Here is a 21,744-nt window from a genome sequence, read left to right as displayed (position 1 = left end):
GATGATCGGGAAGGTTGAGGACCTGTCACCACTTTCTGGCCTTTAGTAGATCATTTTGTAAGTTACCTGTCCCTGTCTCTGCCTACTTTTCTTTTGGGGTGTTAGTATTTTTTTCTTATCCCTTCTGTAAGTGATTTTGCATATTAAGGCTATGAATATTACGAGTTTCCTTTTGATGTGCAGCAATTTTAATTTTTATGTCACAAATTTTTTAATATTAATTTTTCTTTGATAATCTACCTTTGATGTTATGCTTAGAAAGCCCTTTTCCATGCCAAGATCAGCTGGTCATTTAGATATTCCTCTCATTCTTTTAGCATTTTATTTTTCCATTTCACTTTTAAATCCCTCTGGAATTCAGCTATGTTTGTCTTGGTTTCGGTGACCCTGTCTCTGATTCTCCAACGTTCACTGTGTCCTTCTGTCTGTCTTTCAATGTGTGGAAGCCTGTTACTTCCCCGGCCCCCGCACCGTGTCCCTCCCTGATGTTTCTAGTCTTGCTGCGTTTAGATGTTGTTTCTCCCACCCAAGCCCTTGGGCTTCACATCTTCTCCACACACAACTCTCAGAGGTTGTATGGGGTTGTTTCTGTCTCTGACAGGCTGATCAGCAGGTAAACAAGAGTTGTAAGCAGATCAGAAATGTCAATTAGAGAAGAGTCTCTGCAGGTTTTAATGCCTAATCCTGGTTGCACCTTTTGCATTTTAGCAGCAGCAATCCTGAGCAGTCACTCTGACACTTTCGTGTAAGAGAGCCCGTCTCTGACTGCTGGGTCTCAGTCTATTAGATCTATTTAATCATCTACATCTAAGAACAGGTATTTCTGTTTAGTTAAATCTAACTGTCATCTTGAGTTCTCTCAAAAATATAAAAGGCTTCCTTAAAAATCAAAATCACTTATTATCCCCACATGGAATTTATTTTATTTATTATTTTTTTAAGGGTTATTAATCTTTTTTTTAAACATCTTTATTGGAGTATAATTGCTTTACAATGGTGTGTTAGTTTCTGCTTTATAACTAAGTGAATCAGTTATACATATACATACGTTCCCATATCTCTTCCCTCTTTTTTTTTTTTTCTTTAATTGGACTTTATTTATTTTTTTAACATCTTTATTGGAGTATAATTGCTTTACAGTGGTGTGTTAGTTTCTGCTTTATAACAAAGTGAATCAGTTATACATATACATATGTTTCCATATCTCCTCCCTCTTGCATCTCCCTCCCTCCCACCCTCCCTATCCAACCCCTCTAGGTGGTCACACAGCACCGAGCTGATCTCCCTGTGCTCTGCGGCTGCTTCCCACTAGCTATCTATTTTACATTTGATCCCACATGGAATTTAGAAGCATGAGGAACGCTTATTTTTGCCAACTCCCCCATCACCACAAGGGGAGAAGGCTGCACAGTACAATGATTAAGGCCTCAGGTTCTGGGTTCCAACGGATCTGGAATCAAATCCCATCTTTGCCACTCACTTGCTGTGTGACCTTGGGCAAGTTACTTCACTTCTCTGAGCTCTGGCCTTTGCATCTGTAAAATCAGGGTAAGAATAATACTTCATAGAGTTGTGAAGGTTAAGGAGAGAACACACAAGTCACATGATGTGCTCAGCACAGAGACTGGCAGATTGTCAGTGCCTGATAAATGTCAGCTAATGAAAGAAGTCACCCTCCTCCTAACCTCACCAGACTGGGATTATTTCAGGAGATGGAAGAATAGATATGTCTACTCCATAGGTCACAATCCCAGCCCCACCCCAGCCCTCTGGCTCCTGAGTTTGCTTAAAATTCTCAACCCAGTTGTTCGCGGTATGTCTGGGCTTACAAACAGACCATAACATCTGTGGGGAAGGAGCAGAGGAGTCTCCATATTCGTGAGCTCCAGCGCTGCCGGGGAGACTGCCCACCACATGGGGATGAGGTCGTGGACCCTGTCCCCTGGTGGGCTGGAGCTGATGAGGCCCATGCTGGGAATTTAGTCTTTTCATGTCCTCTTCTCTTTGTATCAGAGATGTTGGCTTTAGGGCTAATGGTGCTAGTGACACGTCCAGCAGACCTTAGACTTTGGGGGTCATGGACTTGAAAGCTGTGACTGTCTCCAGACAGACACACACACACACACACACAAACACTTTTCCATGTTATTTTTCATATAATTCAGATGCCCTGAAGCCCACCCATGAACCATTAGGCCACCTGAAAAACTGAGCCCAGAGGAGAGGCAGGGATCACACATTAAGTGGGTGGTAGAGATTCTTTCACTCACTGAGCTGATATATATCGAGAGCCTACTGGGTGCAGCGCCTGATGTTTCAACCAAGTCCCATCCTCACCGTCATGATTTCCTCCTCTCCCCCTACCCACCTGCCCTCCCAAAGGGAACAGAATGGGGGAGGAAGAGCTCAGTTCAGTGCCGCATCTTGGTGAGTTTTTGCTCCCAGTGCAAGGTCAGTAATGTCACCTCCGCCTCTGGACCAGAGCACGGTGGGACAGCGTCAGACAGACACATCTGCGAGGGACAGATGGACAGAGGTGGAGCTCCCTGTTGTCATTCTATCAGGAGAGGCAGGCTTGGGACAGAGTGTGCTTTCCTGGCTTTTGGAGGGGGAAATAGGGTAGAGGTGATCATGTCATGCAGGAAAATGGAGGTCCAGAAATGGACCCCCTCCTGGTTTTATTCCCTCCTGTAATTAGACCTGCTGATTTCCCTCTCCTGGCCTCTCAGACAATTTCCTCAATTTGAAAGAGTTCCCCAATTCAGGGACATTCTGCAGACATCTCAAAATTGGGGTAATGGAAGCTATTTGACCATATACATATATACACTGAATATGCAATTTGCACCGTTCATACCACTCAGGCCAGAATGGCAGGCCTGGCGAGGCCTCCTTTGGGGGAGGGGAGAGGTGATGGATGTCCATTTCCTCTGCCTGGGAAGGGATGGTGTGTGCTTCCTGAATCAACCTGCTCCATTTCCGCGGGCTCTGCCTTGGGAGTTGGAGAACATTCCTTTTAATCAGTACGGTGGAGTAGCAAATTAATACACGGAGATGTGACATTTGAGACAAATTGGGCAGCACTTCTCCATAAGTGGGGAATCAGGATGAATTTCATATCACGTCCTCAATAATCCCACAAACAGTTCATCATGCATAGTGATATTTTCCCCCTTTGGGGAAGAATATTAACATAGCTTGAAGATGATATCATAGCAAATTCTAGTGCCCTGACCCTCCTCACCTCAGGGTGTCAGAAGACAGGGTGATGAAGGCAAAGGAGCATTTTCAGGTGGCTGGATGACCTGTGGGTAAGGGGTACATCTACTTTACTTCTCTGGCCCTGTTCATTCATTCATTCATTCATTCACTCAACAAATAGCTACTGCACACCTGCTCTACTCCAGGTCCCTAGGTAGACTTTGAGGAATATGAATGAATAAGAAGTGGCCTCCAGCTTCAAGGAGCTCTTAGACCTAAAATTGTTGGAGAGGAGTGTGTAGGAGTAGAGGAATGGGGTCCAGGAAGAGGTAGGTTCAACCCTGGCTAGCTATGACACCTTTCGCATCTCCCGACCTCCCCGAGCTGATTTTGTGCAAAAGAGGAACTGCAGCACCCACCTCAATGGTTTGTAATGAGGGCTAAAGAGTTAATGGCTGGGAAGTGCCTGGTACAGAGTCTCTGTTCGAGAAACACCCATTCCTCGACCACGTGGAGAAAATTACTCTCATGCCTGGTTGGGTGTCTGGAGATCAAGTCTGAGCCCTGCCATGTCCCCACTGTGTGACCTTGGAGAAGGCACTGAGCCTCTCAGCTCCCTCCTATGGGACATGGGATAATCATCTCTTCCTTTCAAGGGGGGAGTGAGCATTAGTGGTAAGGTACAGAAAGCACCTAGCATGACATTTGACACATAGTAGGCACTCAGTCAAAGGAAGCTCTTATAATAGGTGTGTTTTGTAGGAATGAAAAAAAAAAATTCTTTCCTATGACAAAATCTTTGGTCAAGTCTTGTGGGTCTCCAAGAGCAAGGAATGCCACCTATTTTTTGTTTCTTCTGTCACTGCGGTGCCTTAGTCCAGGGCTTGGTACACAGTAGGGACACTGCAATATTCGCCAGTGCTTGCCTCTCCTGACCTGGGTCTTTGCTAGTCCATATAGGGCTTTTGTGCAAATTAGCACAAGTGGCCACCCTGAGGGGACACAGCCCTGTGAGCGTTCGGCTTAGTGCATGGAGTAGAGGCTGAGTTTTAACCACAGTCACCCACTGTCCAATGATAGATTCAAAGAGTTATTAGAGGCAGGGTGCAAGGATCTTGGGGTGCTTTCACTTAAAACCCTCTAATTGGGGCTTCCCTGGTGGCACAGTGGTTAAGAATCGCCTGCCAATGCAGGGGGCATGGGTTCAAGCCCTGGTCTGGGAAGATCCCCACATGCCTCAGAGCGACTAAGCCTGTGCTCTACAACTACTGAGCCTGTGCTCTAGAGCCCGCGAGCCACAACTACTGAGCCCGCAAGCCACAACTACTGAGCCCACGCACCTAGAACCTGTGCTCTGCAACAAGAGAAGCCACCGCAATGAGAAGCCCACTCACTGCAACGAAGAGCAGCCCCCCGCTCGCTGCAACTAGAGAAAGCCCGCGTGCAGCAACGAAGACCCAATGCAGCCAAAAATAAATACATAAATAAATTTATAAAAAAAAACAAACCCTCTAATTACTTCCCAGATGGAGTACAAACTCCTTACCTGGCCATTAAAACTGGGCATCAGCCTCACCTCCACCCGCTTCCTCCTCCAGCCACGCTGGCCTTTGTCTGGTCTTCAGATACGCCACACTCTGTCTCTCCACCCATCCTTCAGACACGCTGAGTCCCTTCTTCTGAACCTTCCTCTCCCATCTGACCACTCTTCTCTGCCTCTTTGTTTCCTTCCGATCTCTGCTTAAACCAATCCAGAGGCTGCCCCTGGTGCCCAATACTCCCTTTACTTTCCCTCTTAGTTCCCCGTGCATCTCCTCCAGTTACATGCGTCCCTCGTGTATTTCCTGTTCCTTGTTTGCCTTCTCTCCTCCAGTATGTGCTCCCAGACAGTGGGGAGAACCAAGAGGAAAGCTCAGGGTCTGGAGGAAAAATCGACTCTCAGCTCAGCCAGTTAGTAGCCAGTGTGGGACTTTGAGCAGGTCACTTAACCTCCTCTGACCTCCGCTGTCACAGGGACAATAATAATAATAATCCCTATTCTGTGGGATTATCACCGGGAACAAATGAGGTAACATGTGTCACGGGTTCCTAACGGTGCCTAGTGTGGAATAAACACTCAGAAAGCAGACGCATGGGCTATTATGATCACTGTTCTCAGCTGCGCCTAGCCCAGGAGCTGACGCATGATAGATGCTCAGTACATAATGATTGAATAAGTGAGTGGATAAGGGATCATTTCACCCAGTGTAATGGAAAGAGATTTGCTCAAGGTACCTGGGACCATATTCCATTGAATCCAAGATGTCCTCAGTTAAAAGATGCAGCTTTATTGGATGTACCACTAAGAAAAAAAAAAATGCTGCCGATTAAAGTATGACATGCCGTCGATTTTAAGATACATCCCAATTTCAAAGATATGAAAATATGGAAAAATGTGCTCCCTAGAACTGACGAAGTGTGGTAACTGCTTAATTGCTTCTGACCGCCCCTCACCTCGTTTGGGGTGGGATCATCGCTCTGACCTCTTCTCCAACCCAGGGCTCCCTGACCGTCAGGGCTCCTCTTTTTCATCATTCAGGTGGTGGATCTCGCTGGATGTGTGATCACCTCTTAATTCGTTCTCTCGGCTCCAAGTCTCATTACTTTTCAGTTTTCTGCATTGAACTCTATTTAACACCTATTAGCACAGGTCTTCAGCTGATAAACGACCTTCTCGGGGGAGGCAGCAAGATGCCCCAGTTTTGATCCTGTCTCTCGTATCTGTGCCCAAGGCAGGGGAGCCCATAGAACCCAAATAGGGGTCCCTCAGGACCCCTGCCAGCCCACGGCCAGCCCCTCCTATAATAGCTCCCAAGGCACCAGGAATACCACTGGGTGGGGACCTGAATGTGATTTCTCCCACTTGGATGGGAGATGAGAGAGTCAGCCTTCGGCCACTGCTCTGGTCATGACTGTAGCTGGACACACTCACCTGTCTCCTTCCTGTGAACCTGGGTCAGGTGACCCCATCAGAGCTTCGTCCACTGACCTCCACCCTGGAGGTTCAGGGGACACACGTCCTTCTACCGTCTCTTCCTTGGGGGAAGTTATCTCCCAACCCATGAGCCGAGCATCAGCGGGGAGAGAAAGCTTCCAAGTAGAAGTATCAGATTGAATATTCCCATCCCACCTCTTCCCATTAATTGATAATTTGGGTGTGATTAGCCACTGTTTTGGATTATTCTTTCCAGCCCTTTCCTTCATTAGTGTGGATAATTGAGGGTTGAACCCACTGCCATTTCATTGGAACAGCAGGAGAGAAAAGCATTTAGGACGTTGGTGGGTTCTGATTTGGAGATATGGTGGTGGACAGATCACCTCTACCCTTCCCCTTTCCACTCTGTTGAATGATGGGCACTGTTTCCCAGTTCTGTATCCTCATTCATGCCCTGGATCCCTGAGCCCAGGGCCTAAGAGATGAAGGAAACAAAGGGACCAGCTCACTGCATGACGTGTCCAGCAATGCAGTGGGAGCTTTGTAGACACTGACACACCCCCTGGTGAGCAAGGCCTCAAGAATCCCTGCTGTACAGAGAAGGAAGTGGAGGCCCAGAGAGGTTAGTTACCTTGCCTGAGGTTACACAGCACCTAAGGGTCGTGCACAGTTTGAAAATCGGTTTGGTTCCAAAGCTCACCTCTTTCCACTAGGTGCTGCCTCCCCACATAAGTTACATATAGTTCTCCAAGCCTGCCCCTCCCACATCTCCCAACCCCACAGAAAGGAGGGGCCGTGGAGAGGCGGGGGGCCAGCCCTTGATGCTGGAGCACCTCCCAGGTCTGGCCATCCGCAGCCTGGCCTTGCTGAGGACCTTGTTGCTGCCCAAGACCCTGTCTTGTGGGTGATGGCTTTCCTTCCCTGCTTTTCAACCTTCCTTCCAGCTCTTCATGTCCTGCCCCTCCCTCAAGACCTTTATCCAGCAACAGTTTAGGAGTAATGCAGATTGGCCTTGGTAATGCATTAAATTACCAGGAGTTAGCCTTGTGAAGTGGAGGGGGGCAGAGGAATGGGCAAGCCAAGCTCGTTCCAGCCTCAGGGCCTCCGTACATTCTGTTCCCTTTGCCTGTACTGCTCCGCCCTTGTGGCCGCATAGCTCTCTCCGTCATGTTGTTCAGTTCTCTGCTTAAACCTTCCGTATCAAAGAGGCCTTTCCTGATGACACTGTATGACACAGCCGCCCCACCCATCACTCCCTGTCACCCCCACCCCGACATATAATACAATTATTTGTCTGTTTGCTTATTGTCTGTCTCCGCTGTCAGAATGTGAGTTTCCTGGGATCAGGGCCTTTGTCTCTTTTGCATTGTTATAGTTGTTCTCTGCTGAATCTTCAGTTCCTAGAACAGGTTCTGACCCATATTAGGTGCTTGATAAGTATTTGGTGAACAAATGAATGAATGAAATCAAAGGCCAGAAGAAAGAAAGAATGTATGTATTTGAGCACCTTCAAGAAATCCCAAGGGATGGAAATGTAAAGTACGAGAAGTGGGGGCAGCTGGAACAGCTGGAGCTGAGCTGGATGGGGATCGGGGGTCAGCTCATGCGGGGCCTGGGAGACCCCGGAAGGCATCTGGGCTTTATTCACAGAGCCCGCCCGTCACCAAAGGGTCTTAGGCAGGGAGGTGATGCAGTGAGATTTCTGCTTTAGAGATGGTGAGGAGGGCAGGGGGGAGATTGGAAGCAAGGGAGCCAGTCACAGGCGGGGACCGTTGTCCAGCACAGAACGTGCCTGGACCTTTGTCAGCACCGGGGAGGGTGCCAGGACAAGGGGAGAGCTAGCCCAGGCTCACACCACACTGCCCACATTCCCTGTGGATGGGGATCTAAGCTGCTGGGACAGAAGGAATGCCCCACACGTGGAGCAGCTTGGCTTGCCCAGTGGCTTAAACAAGAATATTTATGATATTCCTGTCTGTTCTACGGACATTTGTGATGTGACTGTAACCCACTGAACAAGCTCACCTTAAGAGTCCCGATGAATAGATGAATGTTCGAGTGCTGGGGTCTCTGGTGCTAAGTGATGTGGATGAAGCCCTTGAGATCACACTTGGAAATTTTGCAGAGGATTCAGAGAAGAGGAAGGGCAAATGCATTGGACGATGAGGACGGTAAGGATGACAGTGAAAGCTAACATCACTTCAGCTCTTACCAGGTGCCACGTACTCTTATAAGTGCCTTGCATTTTTTAAAAAAATTTATTTATTTTACTTATTTATTTTTGGCTGCGTTGGGTCTTCGTTGCTGCGCTCAGGCTTTCTCTAGTTGCGGCGAGCAGGGGCTACTCTTCGTTGTGGTGTGTGGGCTTCTCATTGCGGTGGCTTCTCTTGTTGCGGAGCAGGGGCTCTAGGCGCGCAGGCTTCAGTCGTTGTGGCACACGGGCTCAGTAGGTGTGGCTCGCGGACTCTAGAGCGCAGGCTCAGTAGTTGTGGCGCACAGGCTTAGTAGTTGTGATGCACGGGCTTAGTTGCTGCGCGGCATGTGAGATCTTCCCGGACCAGGGCACAAACCCGTGTCCCCTGCATTGGCAGGCGGATTCTTAACCACTGTGCCACCAGGGAAGTCCCAAGTGCCTTGCATTTTAACATTTAATCCTCACAACAATCCTATGAGGTAGGCACTATTATTATCCCCATTTTGCTGATGAGGCACAGAGAGGTTAAGTAACTTGCTTGAGGTCACACAGCTAGTTAAGAGGTAGAATGTGGGTTTGAAACCAGGCATTTCAATTTCAGGCTGAAAAAAAGAATAAAATAGTTTCACACAGCTGGGACTACTGGATCAAAATAAAATATTCCACTACAGTAGAGAGCAATGCCAAGGTTGGTACTTTAAAGCTAACAAAAGGAAACGATGTGGTAATCTGGCTATATTCAAATGTAAAAGTTCTGTACAATAAAAGACATCTAAAAATGGAAAGAAACACAATTGACTGTTGTATAATTTTATGCCAAATATGGCAGGAAGGGGTTAATCTCTATATTATGTAACCAGCCCATCTGAAGTGGTAAGAAAGCTATCTGGAGTTCACATCAGAGGAAATAGAGTCAGCAAGTAAATACACAGGAAAGCTATTCGTAGAGTCAGCAAGTAAATACACAGGAAAGCTATTTGGTCTTGCTAGTAATGAAAGTAATGTCAATTAAAACAATGAAACTACACTTCATCCCTTGTCAATTAGCTCTAAAAGCCTTGTGAGGACACAATACAGTGCTGGGGTGTTTGCAGAGAAACGGGCATGCTCACACGTTGCTGGTGGCGATGGAAATTAGTCCTTTGGGAATCCAATTTGGCAACACGTGTCAAGAGTCATAAAGTACTCATGTCGTTTGACCCAGTGATTCCCCTCCTGGGATTATATCCTATGGAAATAATTCAACAGAAGAAGAAAGTTATATGCATGAAAGTGTTGATTTCAGCATTATTTATAATGATGAAAAAAAATTGGAAACTGTAAAAATGTCCAACAATAGGGAAATGACTAGGAAAATTATGGTATATCTACCTAATGGATTTATGCAGCCATTTACAATTATAATAGCATTATTTAGCAATATGGAAATTTGTTTATGATATTATTTTTCAGTGAAAAAAGCAGAATGCAAAATTGTTTCCCCATATTTATTACAACCATGGAAACTAGGTCTTATGCAGACAGGGACTAGATGGAAATAGAAAAGGAAACAATTGATATGGGAGGGCAGTGAGATTGTGGGTGATTTTTTTAAAAAGTTCCTCCTTATGGCTGCTCTAGTGTTGATTGTGTGATAAAGAGCAGACAGGAGAAAATCCAAAATCAAAGAGTAAACCAAAATCAACAGCAATGAAGTCCTGGCTTATGTGTAAACTACATAGAGGTTTCAGCTGGCTGTGAAGGAGGTGAGCCCAATACCACATGGCTGGATGAAGAGAAATATGGATTCCCCGCATAATAAGGCAACAATCAGAACAAGGTGTTTTTGAGGAGCAGGGACTGTATCTCCCGTAAGACCCAGCACAGAGTAGGTGTTTGGGAGGAATGAATGAGAGAAGTAGTGATGATCCCACAAAGAAAAATTAAAGAGAAGACCTGGATGTGACTTGAGAATTTGCCACAGAAAAGACAACTAAATGTTTTTTTCTGGATTGCTCCAAAGAGCCGAGCAATGTCCAATGCATAGATGTTAGGGGTAGGTGAATTTCAGCCAATAATCAAGAAGAAATTTTATGTAGCCTTAATTATCATAAATTGCAGTAGGCTGCCTTGTGAGGGAATGAGTTCGCCATCTCTGGAGGTGATCAAGCAAGGGTTTGATTGATCAAGATCTGCCAGAGATGCTGTTAGCATACTTCTCAAACTAGTATATGTACTGGATTTCATCAGTTTAATAGTCCATCAATGGTAAGATGCACAGGAAACTTCAGAGACAGGTCCTGATGGTGGCCTGCACACTAGCTTGAGTCCCTAGTCCCCAGATGCATGCACACATGGTCTTTTCCTGATGAGGATTTTTTTGGTGTGAGCAGCTTGGCTGAATTGGATAGGTTGTTTTCCTAGATGCCTTCTAAAATTCTTGACAAATCTAAGAGTCGCTAATTCAATGGCTCCACGATTCTGTAACTCACTACTTGAAATCAACAACTCCCCTTCCATTAATTCGATTGACTTTGATTCCAAAGCATTTTCTAATCTCTAGTATTGTTCTTGGTCCTGCCAATCAAGTCCCATTGATGCTGAGACTGCAGTGATACAGGCGCTTGGCCAGCACCCCCATCCCACAACCCTCTCCTGACCCACATTCCAGCACCTGTGGAACTGCGGCAGCCCTGTTTGACCCCAGAGCTGTGGGGGGCTTGAGAAGGCAGGAAACTTCCTCAGGCACAGGTAAGCATAGACCCAGTGCCCATGGTGTCCGCTCATGCCTTTCACCTAGCTAATCCACCTGCTTCTGGAGGCAGGGGGAAAGCAGGAAGCAGCCAGGACAGTAGAATGAGCTTGCATCTTGGAACCAAATAATTCTTGGGTTAATCTGCCATTCACTGTGTTACCTGGGGAATGCTTTACAATATCTCAGAGCCTCAGTTTCCTCATCTGTAAAATGGAATGCATACGTTAGCACAGTGAGGTAACAGCCATGCTTATCCGTAGCCAAGTCTGAAGGGGGTAGAGTTTTCTTCCCTCCTCCAAGGTCCTTTCTTGTTCTGGGACCACATGTGACTCTTCTAAGGCTTCCCTGTCCATCTCAAATGGAGGGTGAGATGTGGGGAGATTTCTTTCCTGTCTTGGGAAATACGTCTGGGAGGCTGTGGTTTCAGTGACTCTACCCTTCACGAGCCGGGGAGAGTGTTCTCTTTTCTGTGCTGCACACTCAGCTGTCTTGGACAACAGCACGGACTCTGCTGCGAGGCAGCACGTGGACTCGTTGGCTTCTGCCTGAGGCTTCTTGGGACACAGAGTATATTTCTTGGTTTCTCACTGTCTAATCAAGCACAAACAGGAGAAAATGTCCCAAACGGTGTAAAGGGAGAAAATGTCCCCAATAGCGTAAAGGTTATGGAAAACCTAGCTTTTTGGTTCATCTGTGTATCCATCCGTCCATAGATGGATGGAGTAGGTATCCATGCCTTGAATACATACTCTGAATAGGGCTGGGGAAGATACAGATGGGCAAGACCCAGTCCTTGACCTTGGACAATCATGATCTAGTTGGGGGAGACAGATAAGAAATCAAACAGCTGTGAGGCAGTGTGATCACTGCCTGAGATGAGGGCCCGGGGCACGGTGGTTGCTTGTCTAGACTCAAGGTGGGTTGCATACCACCACCTGCTGGCAAATCTCCAGGCTGAGTCAGCAGCACCCTCCCTCCGCGCACCCCAAGGTGAGAGTTTGCCTGGTGCGTCTGAAGGACAGAGATGAGGCCGTGTGGCCAGGGTAGAGCGAGTGGTGGGGAGAGGTAAGAGTTACTAATGTCAGAGAGAAGAAGGGACCGGGTCAGGCACAGCTTCTACACGATGGGAAGGACTCAGCCTTTACCCTGAACGTGATGCGGCTCGCTGGCAGGCTCTGAGCAGAGGCTGGTCTGATCTGACCTGCAAAGGAGGGCAAGGGTGGGGGCAGGGAAACTGGCAGGAGTCCGCTGCAGCGACGCAGGTGACAAACGAGGGGCCCTAGACAAGCGCAGTAGCAGTGGAGGGCATGAAAAGTGGGCCAGTTCCAGGTAGATTTTGCAGGTGGAGGCAACAGAGTCGGTTGACGGATTGGGTGTGGGGTGTTAGGGAGAAATCAGTGTGGCTCTAGGGTTTTGGCCGGAGCCGCTGGCGGAGTGGAGCTGCCCTTAACCGAGACAGAGAAGCCCATGGGTGGACGGGCTTGGAGGGGCAGAGGTGGGGAGCTCTGTTGGGACTGTTAGGTGGGAGATGCCTGCCTGGCACCTGGAGGACCTGGTGGGTAGGCAGCTGGATGGAGAGAGCCTGTCTGCAGGTGTAAGTTGGAGCCTCCCCAGCATGTAGACAGTATTTAAAGCCATGAGGTTAGATGAGATGACTTTGAGAAGGAGTGGAGATAGAAAAGGGAGATTCTTTTTACTCCCCAAAACTGTATTTGCCCGTGATATTCAGAGAAGGCCCGTCACCCCTTTTTCCCAGGTGTGCCTCTCAGAACCGGTTATGTCTGTTTCCCGGTTCTTGCAGCGGCTGTAGCTTCAGTTCCTTCCAGAGGCCTAGGAGGGGGCAGGCCAGCTTGCAGAGTGCCGAGGACCGAGGACAGTATTGGCCTTGGCAAAGGACAGCTGGTCCCCGCCCTGAGGGATTTACTGGCACGCTCTGTATCTTCCAGAAGCAAGTGCCCAGCACCCAGCAGGAGCTCAGGAAATGTTGGCTGAGCAGAGAACGCAGGGTCTCAGGAGAGTGGGAGAGCTCATGGGCTCTACCCTGAGGTCCAGGGAGAAACAAGGGGAGACCTGTGGTGCTGAGAAGACACCCCTCTGAGCATGAAGGCAGGCTGTGTGCACGCCTGGGTGCTGTGGGGCTGGGGACAAAACAGACAGAGGATCGCCTGCAGCACGGGGAGAAGAAGCTCATCTCTGCCTGGCGGGCACCTGCTGCCTGGGGAACTTTGGATTGAAAAATCTATAACGGGCATGACAGTGAGTGATAATACTTGAAAGGAAGTCTGTGGCGTCTGCTTTCGAAGCCACGTTGCCCGGAATGCCGATCTGAGCTAGGCTTCTGGAGCTGTGCCTTTGGAGACGTCCCTGGGTGTTCAGCCAGCTTGCTGGTGTGAGCCCGCCGAGAATAATTAGTGAAGCTGTGGCTTGGGCTTGGTGTTGGGCTTTTTTTCTAAAGGCTAAACGTTGGTTTACAGAAGTGAGGCACTGGGGACACATCACAGGTCGGGGCCCCAGGAAAGCAATGGCCATTCCTGGCTACAATGAAATGCACACAAGCTCAAGAGAGGCAGACGTGTCACCTTTATTCCCAAACCCTGACAGCTATAATGAAAGAGCTGTTTTGGGATTTGGCAATGGTTCACTGGCTTTGTTGATGGGGATTGTGCATTTTTGATGGAGAATCATGTATTCATTCAACAAATATGTATTGAGCACCGACTACGTGCTAGGCACAATTTGAAATTTTGGGCTTAAAGCAGTGAACGAAGGAAGTGCCCTTATGGAGCTTACATTCTAGAATATGGAGCAGATAATGGAGAAACTAAATGAGTAAAATATATAGTATATAGACGTTAATGAGTGCAAAGCAAACTAAAAAGAGAAAGGAGATCGGACAGGTCCAGGGTGGGGAGGTTATAATTTTAGACTGGGTAACCCAGGAAGCCTCCTTGAGAAGATGATAATTGTGTGAAAATCTGAAAGAGGGGAAGGAGTGAGCCAGGGGGATGTCTGGGGAGAGTGTTCCAGGCAGCAGGAATAACAAGTGCAAAGGCCCTGGGGTAGGCCTGACATGTTCAGGGAACAGCAAGGAGTCAAGGGTGGCTGGAGGGGATGAGTGGGCATGAGATGAATAGGAGGCAGAATCAGAGAGGCCACAGATGCCATAGTCCCTGATAAACTGTTTTACAACTAGAAGAAAACTTTGAGCCTTGCCGCCTAAATTCCCAATTTTTCGGATGAGGAAACTGACCCCAGCCAGGCAAAGTGGTTTGTCCATTGTCTTTTTGTCAGGAGCTGACCTGATTCTCACACTCAGGTCCCCTGACATCCAGATTATTTCTTTTCGTTCAACTCATTTTGTCATTCAGAAAACGTTTATAGACATTTCATTCACAAGTAGAAATGAACAATACACAAAACTGGTGGAGTGGCCCCGAGAACTAGATGGGGGAAGGATGGACTCTCACGAGAAGATGCTCATCAACTCTGTTTATATTTCCCATCTTGATGAAAGCATTAAAAACCATCACCCCAGAGCAGACACCCAGCTTCCCAGGCTAATTTGTGGACTTTTGGAGTTTTTTTTTTTTTTTAATTTTTATTTATTTATTATTTATGGCTGTGTTGGGTCTTCGTTTCTGTGTGAGGGCTTTCTCTAGTTGCGGCAAGTGGGGGCCACTCTTCATCGCGGTGCGCGGGCCTCTCATTATCGCGGCCTCTCATTTTGCGGAGCACAGGCTCCAGACGCGCAGGCTCAGTAGTTGTGGCTCACGGGCCTAGTTGATCCGCGGCATATGAGATCTTCCCAGACCAGGGCTCGAACCGGTGTCCCCTGCATTGGCAGGCAGATTCTCAACCACTGCAGCACCAGGGAAGCCCATGGACTTTTTGGAGTTTTGACTTTAGTTCACCTCTACCCACCTTTACATCTCAAAGTTATTAGGTGGAGTTATTAGACTAGGGCTCAGCCTCCAGTGGGAAAAGAAGTAAAGCCTGTAGTAATTTGATCAGGAATTACTGGCATAGTGCAAGGCGGTGGGAATTCACTGGCCATCCAAGGCAGCCTTCACCTGAGCCTCATGGAGCTCCCAGCCCAGTTGGGGGACAGGCCAGTAGTCACGCACAGTGACCAGCGCTGTGATGGGGTTGATAGGGAGCTTTGGGGTTGTAGAGGATGGGTGTTGAGCCGGATTTAAGGTGGGTGGGTTAGAGAATGTCTCCTAGAGAAAGAGGAAACCCAAAGGACGAGGAGATGCCAGGCCTTCCCAGGGCAGAGGGAGACTTGTAAACAAATCAACGAGAGTCCTGTGGCAGGCTCTGGCGGTTATCAACCTGGATTCAGGTCCAGCTCCATTGCTCATGACCTTTGTGACCTTGGGGAAGTCATTGAACCTCTCTAAGCCTCACTTTCCTGATTTATAGAATGGGAATAACAATAGAACTTACCTTATGGACTTATTATGAGGATATAATAGGAGAATGCAGGAAAAAATGTTTATGCTATGTTACAAATGCTCAGTAGATGGTATATATCATCATTATAATCCAGTATGGTAGGGTGGACCACAACTCCCTGCCTGGCCTCTGCTTCCTGGAGGTGGTGTCATTGTAGCTGAGTCTTAAGAGAGAGAGAGCCAGTGAGTGGGGGAGGGGTGAAGGCATGGAGAGGAAGGCATTCCAGGCAGAAGGGGCAGCCTGAGCCAAGACTTGGAGGCCAAGGCCAGCATGGTGAGTGTGAAAAAGTCCATGTGGTAAAATAATGAATTCATAATAATTAGAAGGGAAGGAAGGAGGTAAGATGATGCTGTAAAAAAGAGGCAGGGTCGGGAGCATAGAGGCCTGTCTGAATGTTAAGGATCTGAATGTTGTCCTGTAGACAATGGCGAGCCATTGAAGAGCCCTTAGAAGGGAGGAAGAGGCATGATCAGATGTTTTGAAAGATCACACGGGGCGGGTTGCAAGGGTTCAAAACAGGAAGTGGGGGGTCCATCTAGGAAAACAATGCATTGGTCCAGGCGCGAGGTGATGTGACCTGAGCTGGGATAATGGCAGTGAGGATAGGGATGGAGAGGAGGGGTGGGAGTTGAGTCACATAGGAGTGAAATCAGCGGTACTTAATGTTTATTAAGTTTGGTAGGGGTGGGGGTTGGGGAGACAATGAAAGAAAAGGAAGATCCAGAATATTGCAGGAGGTTGAGCGGTTTTAGGAAAGACACTCCAGATGGATTTAGGAGTTAACAAGTTTATATGTGTATGTTAGTCAGGGTTTTCCAAAGATACCAAACCAATAGGAGATAGATGTATATTTCTTATGAGAAACTGGCTCACGTGATTATGGAAGCTGAGAAGTCCCAGGATCTGCCATCTGCAAGCTGGAGGCCCCGGAAAGACGGTGTTGTGATTCAGTTTGAGTCTTAAGGCCTGAGAACCAGGGGAGCTGATGGTATAAATCCCAGTCTGAGATGTGATGTTCCAGCTCCAACAGTGAGGCAGGAAAGAAAGCTCATTCCTCCTTCCTCCACCTTTTTGGTGTATTCAGGCGCTCCGTGATTGGCTGATGCCCACCCACAGGGGGAGGGCAATCTACCTTACTGAGTCCACTAATTCAAACGCTCATCCAGAAACACCCTCACGGACAAACCCAGAGATAATGTTTAATCTGGGCACCCCCATGACCAGTCAAGTTGACCCATAAAGTTAACCATCACAGTGTGGTACTCAGCACCGTGAAACAGCACGAGGTCACCTGGGGGAGGCAGTCACAGTGGGGAGAGCAGGGGGCAGAGCTGGGAGCCCTGGGAGATACCCAGGGTAGGCAGAGGAAGAGGCTTACATGGAGGGACCATCGCTGAGGCCCTGGGAGAGCTGGGAGTCAGGTGCACGGATCCCAAGGGGTCAGGGCATTCGGGAGAAGGGAGAGCAGTCGTGGTCAATGCAGCCGAGTGTCCAGGAAGATCAAGGCTGCACAATGTCTGCTGGACCTGGCTCTCGGGACATGACTCCAGGGTGAGCGGGGTTAGCCATACAGGGCTCCCCCACCCCCAATGCAGGGAGCTGAAGCATGAAGGGGAGGTGAGGAAGGAGAGACGAGCGTGTCTTGGCACCTCCTTAGAGACGTTTGAGTGATCAGGGGAGATGTCAAGCCAAGCCAGGTTCTGAGTCTGTTTGTCTCTGTTTTTACTATAGGAGAGACAAGAGTGGGCTTGAAAACTGAGAAGGAGCTTGCTGGAAGGGAGAGAAAGGGATGCTGAATGAAATCCTGTGTGGTTAGTTGAGAAAGATTTTTTTTTTGGTACCTAAACCTGTTGTTCTGCTTAGTTCTCCTGTTGAACAGGCCAGGGCGATGATAGAGCCCTGTGGCAGACCACTAGAGACTGCCTTCAGATGGATAAAAGTCACCTGACTAAATCTAGGTCATTTTCCTAGTACTGGCATTTCTCCATCTTGACTCACAGAAACTTCTGCCCATCTACCGTGCTCCAGATGACAAAAGGCAGCATGAGTATAGGAGCTGGAGTCGTCAGGAAACCTGGATTAAAGCCCCAGCCTGGCTCCTCACTAGAGCGACACGTTTGAATGAAACAGTTAACCTTTCAGGACCTGCATTCCCTCCTCTATGAACATGGGGTTAGTACTAATACCTGCCATGCCTTTTTCACACGGTGCTTGGGAAGGTTAAACGGGGATCCTGTGGGCAGACGCCTGGTAAAACGTCAAGTGCTGAGCACAGCTGTGGTTTTTATTTCTCACCTGTGCCCACTTGGAGTCTGAGCCACTGACAGGTAAGTGCAGAGAAGTGGCAGCACAATTCAGAGCCCTGATTTGGTTCTGCATGCTTTATAAAGCATAATCATTTGTTAGTTTAAGTGAGATCTCTAGGCTTTTTTGGAGTCAAACAATTTATATTCAAACTGCAGCTTGACAGCCAGACTTGGAGATGCTAGTCTTTTTATCAAGAGCACGTGTCTTGCTTTTACAGATTATAAAAGTATCACATGTTCATGGGAGAAAATGGGAGAATGCACAAAAGCACAAAGAAAATTACAAGTAACTATGATCTGACCCTCTAGATAGAACCACAATAAATATGTTGGTATTTATTCTTCCAGGCGTTGTATGTATATGTGAGCATAAAATTAGAATTTTTAATATATATAATATAGCTATATTGGTATAATTATTTAACCAATCCCTTGTGTTTAAATTGTTTCCACTTTTCCCCTCTGATAGATATTGCCGCAGTGAAAAATTTTTATACATAAATCATTGGGTGAATCCGATTATCTCCTTAGAATAAATCCATAAGGCCATGGCCATTTCAGAGACTTTTGGTAGACGGTTTCAAATTGCTTTCCGGAAAGATTTATGTTCTTGCCAGCAATGTATACCCAAGTCTTCACATCCTCCCCGACACTGAGTTTTAACATGTTTAAACAGTGGTTCACCAGTTTGACAGGCAAAACATGGTTCACCAACAGGGGTTAGAGGAGGCCAGTCCTGAGGGGTTGCCTGTATCCCAACAGCTGGAGGAATCGCAGCAGAGCTCCTGTTTTTTCAGGAGCTTGTTTTTCATGGCCACTGCCTGGGCCTCTGGGCCTGCCACCCATTCACTGAGGACCGAGCCAGTGCATCTGTGCATTTGCCGCAGAGTGGGGCACTCCCAGGAGGCTGAGGTCAGACCTGATGGGGTAATAATGCTCAGGGGCATCTGAGTCCTGGAGAGAGAGAGAAGGCATTTCAGGTGGGGGACGGCCAGTCCCATGCATATCATCTTGGATGTACTTCCGCATGGGCTCAGATGGTAGGATGCTCTTTGGGGCTCCACCCATACTCCAGAAAGCTCTATTGTTCACGGAGCCTGGCGTTTTCCGGACTAGAAGCAGACCTTCTGGGGGCAGTGGGCATGCAGAACGTTCAGAGTGCCCATGCAGGAGGGAGTCTGGCCAGCTGGTTCCCTGGAGGGTGCTCTGTGCTTTCTTGTTATCCCTTGGGGGCTTCCACTCTCCCACAGCTGGGGCAGGGCCCTGCTCCACCTATGAGTGGTCACGTGTCCACCCTGGATGTGGCCGGAGGCCCAGGGGAGAAGAGGAGGCAAAGAGTAGAAACTTCCCGAGTTGGTACCCAGGAATGAACTGGGGCGCATTCATCTATCCATCCCTCGAGCTGATAGTAGAAGAAAAATGAAAATGAACAGGACCGGGTCCTTTGGTGCCTCTAGGAGCTCACGACCAAGTAAGATAGACAAGCTTGTAACAAGCACTCACAAACATGGGCATGAGTGGTGAGCCCAGAGCAGCTGGGCCTGAGGCTCTGGAGGCTCAGGCTGCTCACCGATCTTCTTTATCCATTATTTGCAATTTAGAAAACAATTCCTCCGGAAGCCAGTGTGGGATGGTGAACCAGAGTCAGGTAATGAGGACTGGGGTGGGATATGAGCAGCTGACCTATTGGCAGCCCGTGGCTGAAGCTCCTGGAATAATAAGAGCAGGTGTGAGTAGGGTCTGGCAGCCACAGAATCCCCCAGGTGCAGTGTAAAGGGTTTCCCTCCTAGGAGACAGGATATTAGGGCATCAGGTACAGGTGGCCTGGGAGGACTGCCCCAAAGTTGTCTGCTTTGGCTGGGAATCAGGATGGGCTCAGTGATGGACCAAGATGGGTTGGAGCCTAAAAGACAAAGAGCTACGTATGGGCTGACAGAAGGGCCTGACAGAGAGGGCAGATGGGTCGCACCTTGAATGCCAGTATCAGTCAATTCATGGTAGCTGCCAAGGACCATGTATCGAGGCCACATCTGGATTCACTGAGAAGAGTGTGGAGATCAGTTAGTGATGTCTGCATGGGAGTGGAGGAGAGGAATGGTGACGTGTATACTATTTTCGTCATCCCTGATTTCAGGCATCACAGAAGATATTTCTGGATGCCAGAGAGGACAGTGTCATGATTTATGTTTGTCCCTGGGAAGGGGGCTGCATAGGCCCCACAGAAATACAAATTCCAGGTGGCAGAGGAGCAGGAGCCATCCATGGAAGAAAGATTGTCTGAGCTTAGCAGGGCATCAAGGTGCCAGCCTTGGTGACCAGATTCAAATAAGATTCCAGTCTTAGGGGAGCTGAAGCACCAGTCAGGGAAACTGAGGCAGGAGCCCAGTTATAACCAGGCCAGCCTGCTGAGGGCAAGGAAAGCTCCAGCTCAGTGGGATCCCCTGGGCTTACAATATTGGGCCTGTGACCATATGTGTAATTTGGACTCTACCTTCTAATGACCTCCCTGCTCTATTCAGGACTAAATCAGGACTTGGGCAATATTGAGCCTGCAGGGGCTGCATGGGTTACATCTGATCACAAACATGTCATGAATCAGCCATGTAGAGGGGAATTAGGGGGAGTCCTGGCAAGTGAGGTTTTAGGAGCATTGAAAAGCCTCCTTTTCTTCCCCAATGAAATCCTCTCCTGTGTCCTAAGCACTGTCTGCATTTTCGCCATCAGAGGTGGTCCCATAAGATGTCCACTCCGGAAATGAGCACATGACCCATCACTGTTCAGGAAGTGGATCCCTTACCCTCCATCCGCCTCTTGGCCAAGGCAGAGAGGGCACCCCTAGCTGAAAGTGCTTCTGTCTGGACATGCTGTATTTTTTGGGGAAGATTTCTCCATCTCAGCTCTGATTAGTTTCCCTATTGAGAGATCATTTTTCCCTAAATGGGGACTTGGCTCCTGTGTTGCCCATGTCAGTGGGAAACGCCACTGATGGAAAGTGGTAGGAGATTGTGCTCCCTCGGCAACCTCACCACGTGCCCTGTCTTTGGTGGTAATTGGCGAATGACCAATAGCAGCAGGACCTGGGCTGCCCAGCCCAGCCCAGAAAGGATGGAGGCAGAAGTGTTTGCAGTAGAAGAGGGCAGGAGAGGGAGGATTGGCGAGTCGAGTCCAGAGCCAGACAGGAAACCCCACCTCAGAACAACACCATGCTCCCAGGTGCAGGAGAGAGTTGGAAATAATAGAATCGAATGGAATTAAGATGGTATTTGCCTAGGCCACAGGACTACCTGGAACCTACCTTAGACCATCCCTTCCTGAAAAATCCTCTAGGGAAGCTCTATCCTTGATTCTAAGATGTTGCCTTTCTACATTCCACCCAAGAGTTTAACCCTTCTGAAATCGAAACAAACCTTAAAACAATCAACCCATGCAATTCATGCTGTATTTTTCTTTTTTCTTTTTCCAAAAAAAAGCTCTAATTAAATTGACAGCTCATGTCATTACTGATGGCATGCTTGAATCAAGGAATTATGGTATATATGCAAAGAATGAAGCTGGCAAAGGAACCCTTGATTACTAGATAAAGCTGTGGTTCCAAATGCTCTTGTAAGCTGGCTGGATTCCAATGAAACTGCCTTTAACTAGCTTAATTGCATGATTCTTTCAGTGGTCCATGAGAGAAAGCCAAGTCAAAGAAACTTGAACACGAAAGGGAATCTATTGGCTTAGGTTCCAAGGAAGTCCAAAAGATGGATGGCTTCAGGAATAGCTGGATCCAGTGATACTGGGACCCTCTTCATCTTTCAGCTCTGCTTTATATCTTTTATGTGGTGACAAAATGGCCCTGGGAGCTTTGGGCTTACACGATCCTGGAGAAACAGAG

At 48.0% G+C, this 21,744-nt stretch overlaps 1 protein-coding gene and 1 long non-coding RNA gene across 2 annotated transcripts in view; one reads left to right on the top strand and one right to left on the bottom strand.

The window, feature by feature from the left end:
* The window catches only part of CSMD2 (CUB and Sushi multiple domains 2), a 653,956-nt gene that overhangs the window by 113,822 nt on the left and 518,390 nt on the right, over positions 1–21,744 (top strand). The window lies entirely within an intron of this gene.
* On the bottom strand, positions 8,897–16,573 carry LOC118882961. Its single transcript, XR_005016898.1, has 3 exons — positions 16,432–16,573; positions 9,482–9,597; positions 8,897–8,971 (listed from the first exon to the last, which is right to left on the bottom strand). It is a non-coding gene; the product is annotated as an uncharacterized LOC118882961 (long non-coding RNA).

This window comes from Balaenoptera musculus, chromosome 1 (genome assembly GCF_009873245.2).
Source record: "Balaenoptera musculus isolate JJ_BM4_2016_0621 chromosome 1, mBalMus1.pri.v3, whole genome shotgun sequence".
NCBI classification, from domain to species: domain Eukaryota; kingdom Metazoa; phylum Chordata; class Mammalia; order Artiodactyla; family Balaenopteridae; genus Balaenoptera; species Balaenoptera musculus.
The sequence above is the reverse complement of the archived record's forward strand: the minus strand, read 5'-3'. Positions and strand labels throughout refer to the sequence as shown.